General features: G+C 33.6%; 1 protein-coding gene across 1 annotated transcript in view; it reads right to left on the bottom strand.

Moving 5' to 3' along the window:
- DPP10 (dipeptidyl peptidase like 10) overlaps positions 1-16,512 on the bottom strand; it is a 686,000-nt gene that overhangs the window by 263,960 nt on the left and 405,528 nt on the right. The gene's annotated exons all lie outside the window — the stretch shown is intronic.

The following is a 16,512-nucleotide window of genomic DNA, read 5'->3' on the forward strand; positions in this document are numbered from 1 at the left end:
CTCAGATAGCCAAACCACATTCGTAAAACAATCCTGCAAATAGTTCAGTAGAAACCTACAACGATAATCATCACACTAAACTATATTCTAATAGAACACTCTTGATCTCCAGAATGCATTTTTTACGGGGAAAATTCTCAGCAAATAGCCACTAAATGTTTATAGATTATATTTGGACCATTTCAAGCTTCCTCAAGATGTTAATTTGGTCATTAAAAGGAAGACAAGTCAAGCACAAATTGAGAAACTGATGGGCGTGTAAAAATATGAATTTTGGCTAGATATGTGCCCATTTTCAGTATAGTTCCTTGATGAGGAACATAAGGAGGTACCACAAGTGGGCATCCTTTTCCTTTCATAGTATAATATATCTCATATGCCTAGAAATGTATTGTAATAGTTACATTTTCTCATTCATAACTGTAAATTTAATATCTGTGAAGATGCCAAAATGAGAGTTAGGAGATATGTGTATTCTAGATTTGGTTCTCACCTTAATGCTCTATTGGACCTACTTTTCAGGAGGGAAGTAAAATATAAAATGGCTAGATAAAGGTAGTCATTTTTCAGTAGAAGAGTGAAATGTCAGTGATAATTAATGTTGGAGTTGACAGAGATTTTAGAAGCCATCAAACTCAGTGCTTCCATTTTACAGATTTTTTTTTTTTTTTAAAGAGAAAGATTCTTGAAAGTGAAGTGACTTACTCAAGGCAAACTTATAATAAGCAGCTAGGATAAATCTGGCCATCTGATTCCAAGACTAGTTTTTAAAAAATATTTATAAGTTTCTTCCTTTTCATGATGTGGCTTCAGCAACATGTTTCAAAGTTTAATTCTGAAATTCAGTAATTCAAAAATTCTGTAGCATTCTCATCTTTAAGCTACAGTAGATGAAGCATGGGAGAAATAATACATATTTTCTGAAGAAGTTAGAAAGTCTCATGGTTGTAAAGGAGTTTCACTTGAAGAAGAAAAATATAGGTCAACTTTGTATTCAACGACCGGGATAGACACTAAATTGTTATCAACAAGGCCGTGGGGGTAGGAAAACTCAAAGTTTCAGAATTGGGCTTTGTGCAGAAATGTTGGCAACACCATAATTACTGTGGCTCTGGAGTCTGCTTCCCTAACGTGCTATATTTCATTCCCTTGAAGGTATTAATTTACTTTTTGAAAAGTTAATTACTTAGATTAAGATTGGGGTTATGAAACGAGTTGCCACATAATTTATGCAGGAGAAAAATATGCTCTTCCCCCAAAGTGCAGAATACTAATTTGAAAATGATCTATTTTCTATAATCATTTTACATTTCTCTCCCCTACTGAAAACTTAGGACCTTAGTTTTTTTTTTTTTTTTTTCTCTTTCATTTCCTGCATGAGGGGTTTTTTTATGCACTACAATTCGAAAGTATAAGTCACACAATTCAGCTTTTATTAAAATTCTATTTCCTTTTGACTCTGAGAATGCAAGCTACATCAATCTGATATAATATAGATGTGTAGGAAAAAAGACCTATATCTTCAGATACCAATTTCTAACTATTATCAAGTGGGTAGATTAATTTCCTGAAATGCCTAAGAATATTGATGGTCTACTAAGAAGAATTTATTATAAAAATATTCATTTTGGCCACTATTGTTTATTGGTTTCTTTCTTTCTTTCTTTCTTTTTTCTAAAAAGCTAAAAAATTAGCTTTTTTCTGCCATCCTACTCATTACTTAACAGTTTTGAAGTTCTCATAAAGACACTAATACAAAAAAAAGAAAGAAAGAAAGACAGGCCGATACCAAGTACTGACTTCTGCCTATACCAAGGTAATGGTGCTGGAACACACAGAACTTAAAAGAGGCATATAGCTTACTATCAGGTAACTCAAGATCTTCAATAATAACAAACAAACAAACTAAGATGCTAAATATTTACAAGCATTTCAGGAAGAGAAGGTCCTAGTCATGTAGTTCCATTCACATGTATAACTATAAAACATGTTCTTTTTAAAGTTCTGGGGTCTCTGCCCATGTAGCTCTTTGTTGGCTGTATTGGTATTGGTTCTTGTATTTACTTCATGCTGAAAGCATGCAAACACACACAGACACACACACACACTTACACTGCTTGTGGTAGCTAGCTTCCAAGGTGGTCCCAATAATGCTCTCCCGCTAGTATTCTTACCCATATCAAGTCCTCTCCCATGATGAACAGGGTTGATCTCAGGTACTCCAGTAGCTAATTGTGAAAATAACAACTTATGACTTCTGAGACTAGTCATGCAAGACATTTCCCTATTGCAGGCTCTTGACTTTCTCCTGGGGAAAGGCAGCTGCCATATCTTGAGCCTTAAATAGCTCTATGGAGAGGTCAATGTGGGGAAACTGAGGCCTCCTGCCAACAATCAGTACCTGCTCACCATCCATGTGAGAGTGTCATTTTGGTAGCAGATCCTCGAGTACCAATCAAGCCTTCATGACTACAGCCCAGACTGATGTTTTACCTCTAACTCCGTGAGAGACACAACCCACACATTTAAGCCACTCCCACATTCCTGACCCACAGAAACTATGCCAGATAATAAATCTATAATGTTATTTTAAGCTACTAAATTTTCAAAAGTTATACAACAATTGATAAGTATTGTACAGCATTTTCTTGATTTAAAGTTTTTCATATTCTGTATTGACTTCCCACTAATGAAGCTAAGGGTTTAGCTCTTCTATATTTAAACTCATTCTCCTCACAAAAACCCTTATTCTTCTCCATCCATCCAATATAGGTGCATTTCAAGTTTTTAATGAATCAGTATTTAGTAATTTCACTATTAATGACTATATAAATATTGTTCACAGCTGAGTCATTAGTTACGTTGTTTTACTTGATACAATTTTGGTTTTACTAAAGTTAATAACTCATTCTTCCTAAAAAAATTTTCATAGTATTCTATGTAATGACAACTAATTTATCCCCAAACTTTCCAAAGGGATTGGAAATGTCACAATATGATCTGGTATTTTATGTTTGTTTATTTGTTTGTTTTTATTTACTTACCTTTAACTTGAATACAACTCTGTGAAAGCTTAAGAGTGTCTTGATTTTAATCTATATAATTTATGAGCTGGTCTTGCTAATAAATGGCATCCTAGGATATTCCTTCACTATCTTTCTGATAATTCTCTTTTCACCTCTCCTGTGATAGATGCTCTGGTTCTTGGACACCAATCCCATGTCTTCTTTGTGATCGTCATGTTTTGTTTGTTTGTTTGCTCCAAAATGTTATGTGTTAGTTTCCTGAAAATGCTATTGTTTTCATCCTGTAGATCTGAAAATGTCTTCATTCTAATATTATCTTGCTTTGGCTAGAGATGGTTTGCTTGCTTGGGAATAATTTCCCCCCCAGTATTTTGAAGGTACTTTTCCAATGTCTTAGTAAAGACTAACATTGTCATTGAGAACATCCTTTCTGATATTCCATCCTCTATATTGCCAAATCTGTTCTTTCTTCTCTGGAAAATTTTAGTATCTTCTCTTTATGTTCTACACTCTGAAATTTTATAATGACGTGCCCCAGCATGAATTCTCGTTTTCCCCCAATCCATTGCTCACAATACTGAATTTAGAAACACCCATCTTCAAAATATAGAAAGTTTTTAAAACTATTAATTTTTTTTTGTCTGTTCTCTTTCTGGAACTCCTGTTGACCTTTATGGATTGGCCTCCTATTTGTTTTAAATCCTGCCCCCCCCCCTTTTAAGCACCTAAGTGTTTTTTGTTCTTTTCAATGTCTTCAAGTTTATCTAGTAAAACTTGTATTGATTATATGTTCCTTTTTATAGCATCTTGTCATTAACAACAAAAGAATTTCTAACTTTTCTCTGTGGATATAATGATATTTTTCTTATGCTTCTTATGTTTATGTTTTATTTCTCTAGTTTTCTTGCTCTTGTCTTTTTCATGTTAGAAGCTTCACTCACAAATCTGATCCTCTCTGTATATCCATTCACACTTAACAGAGAGACACGAAAGGCTGGCTGGAACTTCTTATCACTGACACAGTTTGAGGAATGATGATCCTTGCTGTCAAGTTACCAGACATCCATTTTATTTGGAACAACTATGTGGCAATATCTGTGCATCTTATTTCTTGAATTGTCCCATTTTCAGATAAAAGCCTGCCAGTTTTCTTTGCAACAGAGTGCAGTTAACAGGCAGAGCTTCCGGATCTCAGCTCTGGAAAGGAGTTGGAGATGTCTCATTATTTAAGATAATGACTTTAGCCATCACATTCTCCCTGTTTCATAAGCACGTGTGCCCTCAGCCACTGGTGTCCCCAAGGCCATGCATACACATGTGTTTTCCTTCTACTGTGTGTAGTCAGAAGTCTAGGCTACTCCATTCTGTAATATTTATAAGTTTTTGAATAGTTACAATATAATGTTGAATTCAAATTAATGTCTCCATGATATTGATTCTGGGACTGTTTCTTGGGATATGATACATGTCACATCCACCCAGGCCCCAACTTTTCTATACTACACCCACTACATTTTCCTCACATACTATATATCAGACACTAAGAGCATACATTTTGGGGCATGCACTATACTAGGTATAGATTGAACATGTATTAGTAAGTAAAACAGGTGTGATGTGAAGTTTACAATCTAGTCGAAAAAATACAACATTAAACAAGTAAAATAAATTGATAATGTTAAGTTGTAACAAATGTAAAGGATATAAGAAAGGTGGAATGCAATAGAACCATTTTATTCTTTTATTTAGTACATTGATACTAAAAATGCTAACGAAAATTACACAAGAATATTTGCAACCTAATGCTATTGGCTCATGTTGTACTAAAAGTAATCATCAACTATCATACTCATGTATTTTTTCACATAAGCAGTTATTAAATAGCATCATTCCTTATATATCTGTACAAATTTTTGTTTTTACTAAATGTGGGCTTTTATATCTATCTACATTAATTCCCTTTTGTGAAGGTACATCTAATTTCTTATACTACTGTGATATATTTGAATTAAACATATTATTTTTTTTCAAATATATTAGCCAAGTCTATATCATCTTAGCCATAGTTATATCATCTCCAAAAGTGATGAGCACATCTTCTTTGATATCAGTATCCAAGTCATTGATCAGACAGTGGGAGAGATCAAGTCAAAGCCCTAAGGGTATTTCATTTAGGCTGACATCATTTTATTAATCAACTCTTTAGCTTTAGTTTTTTAACTGTCTAGAAAACTTTTGGCTTTCTTTCTCGGAACCCAAAAACAAACTTTTCATAGTTTGGAGTCACAGACTACTTGAAATCTATCCTAATCTGAAACAATCAAGGACACTTAGCTGCATTTTGCTAATTTTAATTAAGTCAGAAGAGGAAAAATGAAAGCTCTCACTCTTTCCTTACCTTTTGCGTGATATGTTTACCTCTTGTTATCTCCCAATGCAGTAAAGGACAAAGGTTGTTATGGGCTAAGAAAATAAGAATGTTGTTTCCTAGTTTTGTTGTTTGTGTGCTTCTAACCAGGCAAGAGGGCACCTCCTTAAGAACCAACCCAAGAAGCTAACATCCTTTGTTCTTTAACTGACTTTTGTGATAACGTTATAGCAGGAACAGGTCTAAGAAACAGATGAACCCTTCTTTCCTCACTGCTCGAAGGTTGTCCCTTCAGAATTCCCAGGCTCATTTGAAGTCAGTCTATTAGAAAGATTGAGAGTCCCGAGCCGTGTATTTATGTGTAGCTCTGATCTGCTGCTAGATTCAACAATCCAGCTCTCAAGAGGAAAGTGAGAGAAACATTTCAAAAGAGATTAACCAGTACTCAGTGAAAAGTTACACAGGATGAGGTAGACAAGAAAAGATAAGAACACATTCTGGCCTACTTATGTGTTTTAAGCAGTCCTATTTAGCTTAGCTTGGTTTTATCTCCTAAACTTATAGTTTAAATTTGAATGTATTATTTTAAATAAAAATTGCTTAAGATATTTATAAAAATAATGATATTCTTTTCTTGGAAATTTCAAGAAAAAAAAAAGAGTGAAAGTGCATAATATTGAGAAATAAAGGTTTAATTTTCCCCCATAGAATCTTAAAAACAGTTTTTCTTTCAAGTATTAAGATTACACCCAAAGGTCACAGGTTCGGATCCCCACACCAGCCAACCACACACACACACACACACACACACACACACACAAAAAGTAAAGATTGCACATCAAAGTGTTACGAATGCTTAAAATAAACTTTACTGGACAACTTACTTCTTAGACAATAAAATTTCGATTTGTGTGTGATATCAACAGGAATGTTTAAATCATTAAAAATTCTTAAGAAAATGTTTCCATTAGTAATCAGCAGATTTTTATTAACTTGTATGCCAATTTAAATTATGGCTAGACAGCTTCATTTTACCAATAACTCTATGTCACTAATCTGACAGACACAATATCATTTAGTGATATATAAAATGACAAAGGCATAGAATTTTGAGTCATGATATATGGGTTTTAATCTCCATGAATTTTGATTAGATTCTTAACTTGTCACAGTTTAGTTGTCAGTTCTACATACAATACAGAATACTTTCCATTCACGGTGTTGTTAGGAAGATGATAGAAAAAATGATTCTATCACATGATAGATGCTCTCTAAATGTTGGCTGAATTTGAGTTTAAATGCAAGGCAAAGTTTGTATTAAAAAAAATTACTTGAAAAAATGTTAGTTTCTTTGATAACAAAATATAAATATTCTTCACCAGAATATGTCACAATTTGACAATAGGTAATGATTTGCTTGTGTTGGTTTTCTCTTCTTTTTTTCCACTCTCCTCATCTGTACTGAGGGAATGTAAAATTAAGGTCAAACGCCAAGTTCTTCACTTACATTTTAAAGGAAAATACACTTCTCTATTGCTTAGCGTGGAGAGAATCAAAAAATGAAAAAAGCTGTATATCATGCAGAACTGGGAAAATGTTTACTAAAAGTAAATAAATAAATAAATAGAAAAGAACATTTAGGGAGACAGCACGGGGTTTAAAATTTGACCTTCTAGCTCATCTTGAAAAATGACGATATATATAATCTCTCTCACAGTCTTCTAATTTTCAAAATGAAGTAAACAATGCAACTAGTATGTTTCTAATCAACATTAAACTATATAACCCAGACACTGATTACACCAAATAAGCGCATGTTAATCATTTGCCAAAAAAGACAATTCTAAAATTAATTTATTTTCCAAAAGTATCCCATAGCCTAATCTTGTAGAGCAGTTGAATACTGGTGATTATTCTTCACTGTAACTTTATTATCATCTACCTGTCCTTACATTCTCCTGTGAGATCATAAAAACCTCTACCTAACCGTTCTTTAAGCAATGAGTTATAAAAAATTAGCAGTGAGTTGTAAATTTATTAAATTACAGGAAGCATTTTAAAAATTAGAATAAAATGCAAACAAAAATATCATAATTTGTTGGGTAATTCATGTTTTTCTGAATTTTCTGTGTAAGTACGAGATGAAATTGGAGACTTAGATTTTAAATGACTGTAATAATCTTGTATAGATGTTTTTACAGGATAGCAAGAAAGAAAAGATTACTTAATGTTTTTTTAAAAAAGAAAATGACCCAATGAAACTATGATAAGTGAAATAAATCAGGCGTAGAAAAGGAAATATTGCATGTTCTCACTCATAAGCTAAAAAACAGAACCAAAGAGAAGAACGAATAAATAATAATCAGTTGAAATGTTAATAGGAGAGATAAGCACTGTGGTTACTTGAGACAGGGAAGGAGGGGGAGGAAGGAGAATAGTGACAGGCTGGTTAATGGACACGGATTAGAGCTAGATAAGAAAAATAAGCCCTCGTGGTACACAGTCAATTCAGAAATCTATAATTAGTAATGATTTACTGCATGCAACCAAATGACTAGAAGAAAGGACCCAAAAGTGCACATCACAAAAAAGTGATTAAGTTTTGCAGTGTTGAATATGTAATCACCCTGCATGGATCTGCACAAATTGTAAGCATGTATTGAAATATACCTCATATTTTATTGAAATACATTTCTATAATTTTTTTAAAAGTTTAACAGGCCATTATATTGATATTGGCAGATTGAAAGAGTGAGATCATAGTTAAAAGACCCTTGCAGATGTAGGATTGTGAAATAAAAAAGGCTTAGATTTAGGTTATGATAGTCAAGCTGAAGGAGGTAGGATAAATCACACTGACATTTCCTTGAAAGAAAGAGAAAATGGTTATGAATTGTGATAGCAATTACCTTGAAAGAATATAACTATGGTGGCTGTATTAGTCCATTTCTGTTGCTTCTAACAAAATACACTGATCTGGGTAATTTATAAAGAAAATGTAATTTATCACTTATGGTTTCTGAGGCTAGGAAGTCCAAAGTCCAGGGAACACATCTGAAGAGGGTCTTGGTGGCGGCAATGGTGATGGCAGAGTACCACATTGTGAAAATGGTGGAGCACAGAAAGGAACTAAAGTTTCATGTGCTCTGCTTTCAAAGCCCTCAGAACCATGCCCTTGACCACCATTTTTAATCCATTCACTATGGCATGGTCCCACAATCCAATCACCTCTTCAAGACTCCACTTTCAACTACCATAATAGGATTTCCCACCCTCTTACAACTGTCACAGTGGGGGCCAAGTTTTGGGGGACACTCAATCCAAGGCAGTTCACCTCTGGTCCCCCAAAACTCATGTCTTTTTCACATAAAATACATTCATTCCACCCGAATTTCTTAATTTTTTTCTACTCAAATGTCCAAGATTCAAAGTCCCATCTGTGAACTCAAAACAAGTTATCTACTTCCAAGATACAATGGTGAGACAAACAAGGGTACATTTTCCCATTCAAAAAGGAAGAAATAGGCCAAAACAAAGGGGTGACAGGTCCCAAATAAGTCTGAAACTCAGCAGGCAGGCATTAAACACTGGTGAGAAAGGTTTTTTCCTTTCTCTTAATTATCTCTTTCTTTTGTACTCATCTTCTGAGCACCACTAAATTTTTCTTTGTGAAAATGCTCTCTACTTCTCTGCCACATAGCCAGGCTATAAATTTTGCAAATCTTTATACTCTGCTTCTCTTTTAACTTCTGGCTTTATGTCATACCTTTGCCACTGTAAATCAGAGTGGGCTGTTACAAGTAGCCATGCAGCTTCCCTAATGCTTTGCTGCTTAGAAATTTCTTCTGCCAAATACCCTGAGTGAGCATCTTTAAGTTTCACATTCCATAATACTTTGGGGCATGAATAGAATGCAGCCAATTTCTGTGCTAGTTCATAGCAGGGTGATTTTTGCCCCACTTTCCAAAAAACTCCTTATTTCTATCTGAGACCTCCTTAGAATGGTCTTTATACTCCATATTTCCATAAGCATTCTGGTAACCACCACATAACCAGTCTCTCAAACTTTCCCTGGTTTTCTTGTCTTCTAAACTTTCATCAGAAGCTAAGCTTTTTCTAGCTAGCTCCTTTAAATTCTTCTAGCCTTTCCTCAACACCCAGTTCCAAAGCCTCTTCCACATTTTCAAGTATTTTTTATAAGCAACACCCCACTTCTCTGGTACCAATTTTCTGTATTAGTTCATTTCTGCTGCTTATAATAAAATACATGGAACTGGGTAATTCATATAGAAAACAAAATGTATTGCTTATGATTTCTGAGGTTGGGAAGTCCAAAGTCCAGGGAACACATCTGATGAGAGCCTTGTTGGTGGTGACAGTAACAGCAGAGTATCACATTGTGAAAATGGTGGAGGAGATAGAGAGACTAATTTCCTCATTCACTCTTCTTTAAAGTCCTCCAAGCCACAGCCATGATCACCATTTTTAATCCATTCACTATGGCATGGTCCCACAATCCAATCACCTCTTCAAGACTCCACCTTTCAATTACTATTATAGGATTTCCCACACTCTTAACACTATCACAGTGGGGGTTAAGTTTTGTGGGAACACAGTCCAAGGCAGTGCCTAACCAGTTTGGGCTCAGAGTGTGCTGTTATGTTGTACTGAGTGGACTAAGTCTAGATCCAGAGCATTCCTCTGAGGACTTAGAAGAAAAGCCAGTGTGAAGACTGCAATTAGGCAACTTGATTTTAAATCCAAAGTCACATGGTTTCTGAGATAACAAATTCTAAGATGTATTGTTTTAGGACTGATGACAAGGAGACTAAGGTTTCTGAGGGATATGCAAGGAAGACTAGAGAATAGCTGTGAAAATGGAGTCTGGGACTAGCCTCTCAGGAGGGTGGTGACCTTGAGAATCAGCTGTCATCATCCAACTTAACAAAACATGCAGTTGAGTCACAGAATATCCATTTATTTGAAAGGGAATCTGCATACAGTAGTCCCCCATTATCTGTAGGGGATATGTTCCAAGACCCCCAGTGAATCCCTGAAACTGTTGATAGTACTGAATCCTATATATCTCATGCCATGCTTTTCCCTATACATGTATACCTAAGATGGAGTTTAATTATAAATTAGGCATAGTAAAAGATAAATAACAATAATAATAAAATAGAACAATTATAACACAATAGGCCAGCATCACTACACTTTTGCTTTGGGGTCATTAAGTAAAATCAGACTGACTTGAACACAAGCACTGCCATACCCCAACAGTGATCTGAGAACAGAGACAGCTACTCAATGACTAGCAGGCAGGTAGAATCTGTGTGGATCCACTGGATAAAGGGATGATTCACATTCAGGGCAGGATGGAGCCAGATAGCAGGAGATTTCATCTTGCTGCTCAGAACAGTGTGCAATTTAAAGCTTATAAATTGTTTATTTCTGGAATTTTTAATTTAATATTTTGGACTAGGGTTGACCACAGGTAACTGAATTGGGGAAAACAAAACCTCAGATAAGGGGGGCCTAGTGTATGCTTAGAGATTGCACTGTTTCAAAAGCTTCTGTCTTCAAATAAAATAGCTAAAAAGAGGGTTTAATTTAGTTTGTAGCTTGTCCCTATCCTGGTGCTTTCTTCTTTAACCTAAGGTACATTTACCTCTCTACTTTTATAAACCATGTCTTTATAATGCACATTCTTATTCAACATTCGGTCAAAATTTATGTCTTTATTGAGAAGTAAACACCTAGGTGTTTACCTAGTTAAAGTTTGCATAGTTAGCTCTGCATCAAGCATAGAGTCTGCACAGATTCTTGCTCAATAAGTTCCTCCTGATAAAAATTGTCTCATAAATATGTGTATTTTACTTTACAGAATAAATAAACTCTGTGTTTATTCCACATCTTGGCAGTGGATCAAATTTGTCCATTGATTCAAATTCTTATCACGAAATATCACTACTCTGAAATGGTTACGATTTTTTGTACAAAGTGCTGCTTTAAAAATAAGCCAGCATTGCACATAGCAGTACTGATGGCTTATCTCCTTTTCTCTGCTCTTCAGCTTACATGGTCATAGCTGTCAGGAAATCCAAAGAAAAACAGAGCTGAGGGGAGGCCAAGTTCTTCCAGCCAAGGTTTGTTATACCCAAATGTTACACAGGAGTATGAGCTGACATCCCATCTTACCTACCTCTTTAGACACTGGGGAGAGCAGAGGAAGCTAAGAAAACAGATCTGTTCTATTTTTTCTGGTCACTGCCACTGTCAGAGTTTAGACTGGACTCTTTTTTTGTGACTATTCCAAGTCACAATTCACAGACAATATGGTACCCTTGTCACCAACTGAAGAAAATATAAGACAGGCTGCATCTTGATCAAAAAATTTGACTCAAACAGACTTTCTTCTCCAAAAGAATATATTCAATTTTCAGATGGCAAAATGCATAATTGGGTTTACTTATTTTTAAGGTGATGATATCCAGCATATTGACAAGATTGAAGGGAAATATGACTTAAACATTCCAGGTAGAATGACAAATGCACCCGCTTTCTGAAGGCAATGTGTTAATAATGTATATCAAGAAGCTTAATAGTATTCAACTCTCTTAAATTATCTACTTTTAAGTTATTTAAATAATAATTACAATTTGAAATTATTTCAAGAAAATAAGAGCGGCACATGTTTTAACTGTATTTGTTGCAATATAATTAAAAACAACCAGTAACTAACAGGCTTTTTCAGGGTACCAGATGAATCCTCAGCAAATATGATTAAAGCAATTTGCGAAGCTCTGAGCTCCTAACAGACACTGTTCTGTGGTCTGTGTATTCCCAGGCTGTGCTTTGAGTGGACTCTGGAAGAACTGTCATCTTGAAGACAGATGCATTTTTTCTCACATAGAACATTTTGCTGGGAGGAAAATGATCTTTTTCTTTCATAAAATTTCAGTATCAACAAATCAGCAAGTTTACATAAAGGAGAAGAAAGAAAAAATTAAGGCTAGATTTATACGGCTGAAAAGAGCATTTAAAAATACTATAGAAAGTATTTTTTAAAAGATACTTTTGGATATTGAATAAGATAGTCTCTCTTGTTGGACACAGAGGTAAAAACAAGCAGAAAATATGGAGTTGAAATGGGTTATTTAATGTGATGGAAATTCAATTTTAAGATCTTTAAAAGATTCTGTACTAAAAATGCACATTTGGACAGAGACCATGTCTAACAGTTCTTTGAGTTGTCAAAGCATACATGGGGAAACAAGGTTATGAGAATCATCACTGCTTAGAGCCCTCTAACCTACTGACAACCAGATTTTTACTTAGAGAATGTTAAATTCTTGACATGTTATTCATGAAAATGTCAATTAATAGAGAAAAAAGGGAACTTAAGAGGTGATTCAATTAAAGAAAAACTAATTTTGAAATTGAAACAGAGAGTTGGGAGGTCAAATGAGTTGTCTAAAGATACTCACTTAGTGTTACACTAGTTAGAAATTAAAACTTCAAAATCCCCATTCAATGCTCAGTAACCCAAGTAATAATTTCTTCTTTTCCATCTACAGGTTCCTATTTAAGAGGGTAGAATTTCTGCCAAATAGTCTAATTTTATTAGTATTATGAATTTTAATAGCAATGCATTTAAAGTATTTATCTACATTACAGATTCAGGTAATATATCCATACTTGATAGTATTTAATGTGAAAAAGACACAGCTAGTAATTATCTATTTATGCTTGGTAAGTTGATGTTCATGTTGCTGCTGTTACAAGAATTATAGGGCTGCTAAAAAATAAAATAATAACAAAGAACTCCTAATTCAATCTTAGGAAATGTTAATATCATTTTAAAGTCCAGATAACGGGGAAAATGAGATGCATACATTTACTTGGAATACACTTTACTTGAATAAGTTCTGCTTTCAATCCTAGTCACCACTTTAACATGGTCTTTGGCAAACTAGAACACTTCCAATGAATACCAGCCATAGTCAAAAAGTGTGAATGACTTCTCTCTTTTAATAAATAGGTAACTGGGCTAAAATTGAAAAATAGTCTTAGCGTCATAAGGACCTAGAAAGGACTTACAGAAGATAAATAGGTGAATGGGCATAAAGAGGATAAAGTAAAGCTTTTATTGTTTTTCTGTTCTTTAGGCATTAATTCTAAAAGGGCCAGTTCAAAACCAAGTGACTGGAATCCTTGGCTATACATAGGGGATGGGGAAAGAGACTTAGATTGGTGTCACTGTTAAATGGTAACAAATTTTCAAATAGCAGTTATGCTTCTGTGTAAATTTAAATTAGATGGTATTTGCTTATAGATTATTAATCAAACAGAAATATTCAACTGAAGTTTTTCCTCATAATTACACTTTTATTTTGCATAATATGCCATTTGCACTTCATCTGCAGCTGCGATCTCACTGATATAAAAGAAATGTCAGCTTCAAAGTTGCCATCTCTTACAAATTATAAACTGAGCTTTGTGAATCAATGTTATAAGTAGCCTATTCTTAAGATAATTAAATGTGAATGAACCATGCTTTGGAGGCAATCAAGTAGAAAGCAAAAATGTACAAGAAGAGATTACCTGAAGAATTTAGTCCTGTGCTTTTCAATACATACATTAAAATCAACTAACATATTGAATGGGATTGATATGTAAATAACAATTTCAGCAAAGATCCATTGTTATTTTCTTTTTCAAAACATATTTTAATGCATTTGACAAAATTTATTAAAATCTTTATCATTCAGTTGAGATAAAGTTATTACATTAATATCTTAGTTATTCAAAAATTACTGAACATGAATTTTGTGTGCTTAAGATTAAGAAGTTAGCTCTTAAAAAAACAGTTCTCACATAAATAACATCTATAAATGTCAGATAAAATACAAACAAAACAAAACAAAACAAAAAACACAACTAGCTTAGGGCTTCGAAGGATGATGAACGAAGCAGGGAGTTCCTAAAGGGGAGTCAAAACTTGGACCAGCATGAAGTCCCTGTTTTATTGGTGATTTACCCTTACAGTAGCTGCAATTGCAGTGGAGACAGGTTAAAAATTACTTCTGGGAAAAGGAACCAGGCGAAAAAATTCTGGAGTAACAAGGGCTGCCAAAGGGCACAAAGGAGAGATCTAGGAAAAGGCACAATAAATTTGGTGCATAAATCCAGCTCAAATTCCTCATGGGTCAGTGGGATGGTGGTCAAAATTAAAGAAACTTGTAACTAACAGTTACGAAGCAAGTGAGATGTAACCCACTATGCACTGCAGGTATGATGATCTATAATTAAGAGCTTAAACAAGTAAACTGCCTGCTAAAATCAAAAGCATCAACAATCTCTGGGGGAAAATAAGATAACAGAATCCAGAATCTCTACAGCATAACACACTAAAATTACTGAGTACAGGGAGGCCAGAAATGTGACCCAAGTCCAAGGTAAAAGTTAATCAACATATACAAACTTGGATAGCTCACTGGCTAGAATTATCATATGAGTATGGTAAAGCAGCTATTATAGCTATGCTCTGTAAGAAAAATAAAAATGCATTTATAATAAACAAAAATAGAAAATCTCAGCAAAGATATAGATGATGTAAAAATGAAATAAAGTTAAATGTTGGAACTGAAATATAATCACTGGATGAGCTTAATAGTAGAACAGAGATAACAGAGGGAAGGACCAGTGAACTTGAAGTCCCATCAGTAGATTTCATTAGTTCAAGAATGACAGAGAGAGGAAAAAAAATGATTAAAAAAAAAAGAAATGAACAGAGACTGAAGGACCTATGGAGCAAGGCTAAAAGTTCTAACATATGCATAATCAAATCCTAGAAAATAAGAGAAATAAAATGGGACAGAAGAGCTGCTTGAAAAAATAATAGCTGTAACTGTCATTTTCAGAAATAAACAAAATGTTAGATTTAATAGTTCAGCAAACCTCAAAACAAATTCAGAGGAAATTTTGTAGGTAATCATACTCAAATTTTTAAAACCAAAAAGTATCAGAAAATTGTAAAATACTCAGTGAAAATAACATATTATGTTATGCATTAATAATATGAATGAATACAGACTTCTCATGAGAAACCATGGAGATCAGAAGACAGTAGGAAAACATCTTTACAGAGCTAAAAGAAAAAAAAAGTTCACCCCAAGATTTAAAGTCCAGTAAAGCATGCTTCAAGAATATATTTACAAAAATATATAATTCAATGTTAAAATAAAATTAATTTTTTAAAAGATGATATGTATAATAAATATTTTCCAGTGAAAAAATAAATAAAAATCTAAGCTAAAGAAATGTATTCCCATCAGACTTACACTACAAAAAATGCTACTAAAATTTATTTTTTCAGACTGAAGAGAAATTGGAAAATTATATCAGATGAAAATTTGTATATTTGGAAATAAATAAACAGTGTAAGAAATATAAAAAGAGTATTTATTTCTTAATTTCTTTAAAATATATTTGACTAAGGTAAATATTATAACATTATTTTGGGGTCTTTTAATCTGTTTTTATATTAATTTATATGACAACTGTAATATGAAGGATGGTGGGACTAAACGGACTTATATGATCTCAAGCTTTCTATATTTTACACAAAATGGTTTAAAGGAATTCTAATTATACTGTCATACATTGTTTAGTATTAAAGAATTAAAAATATAAAATGTAATCCATTAAGCAGCCACTTAAAACTGACACAAAGAAGTATAGCTAAAAAGCCAATAATAAATGAAAACTAAATTATAAAGATATATTCAAATAATTGAAAATATGGAAGAAAAAGGAGATGAGAAGACCAACTAGAGAACAGGCCATCATATAACCAATAATAAAATAGTAGAACTAAATCTAAATATATCAAAATTACAGTAAATGTTAATGGACTAAACACTCTAATTAAAAGGCAACAGTTATGCTAGAGTATAAAAGAAAGAAAAAAAAGGAAGATTCTAATACACGCTATCTAAAAGAGATGGGTTTTAATATTAAACACAGGAAACTTGAGAGTAAAAGGATTGAAAAAGATATGCTATACAGCAGTAAGCATAAGAAGGCTGAATTAGTAATGTTAATATTAGATAA

This window comes from Cynocephalus volans, chromosome 1, assembly GCF_027409185.1.
Source record: "Cynocephalus volans isolate mCynVol1 chromosome 1, mCynVol1.pri, whole genome shotgun sequence".
NCBI classification, from domain to species: domain Eukaryota; kingdom Metazoa; phylum Chordata; class Mammalia; order Dermoptera; family Cynocephalidae; genus Cynocephalus; species Cynocephalus volans.